Consider the following 218-nt stretch of genomic DNA (forward strand, 5'->3'; position numbering starts at 1 on the left):
TTCTTCTTCTTCTTCTTCTTCTTCTTCTTCTTCTTCTTCTTCTTCTTTTAGGAAGCCATTATAGATTTACAATAATGTTTTTGATACTTACACTTTGTTGTCTTTGGTATGCATCTTTACAGCTTTAGTTCCTGGATCAGGCTTTTTGCCAGGGCCAGACTCTTTCTTCTTGGGTCAAATGGTTGACAGTGATTTTTCTTCTACTGAATCATCAGGAT

This window comes from Vombatus ursinus, unplaced genomic scaffold (assembly GCF_900497805.2).
Source record: "Vombatus ursinus unplaced genomic scaffold, bare-nosed wombat genome assembly UNPS02004324.1, whole genome shotgun sequence".
In the NCBI taxonomy this organism is placed as follows: domain Eukaryota; kingdom Metazoa; phylum Chordata; class Mammalia; order Diprotodontia; family Vombatidae; genus Vombatus; species Vombatus ursinus.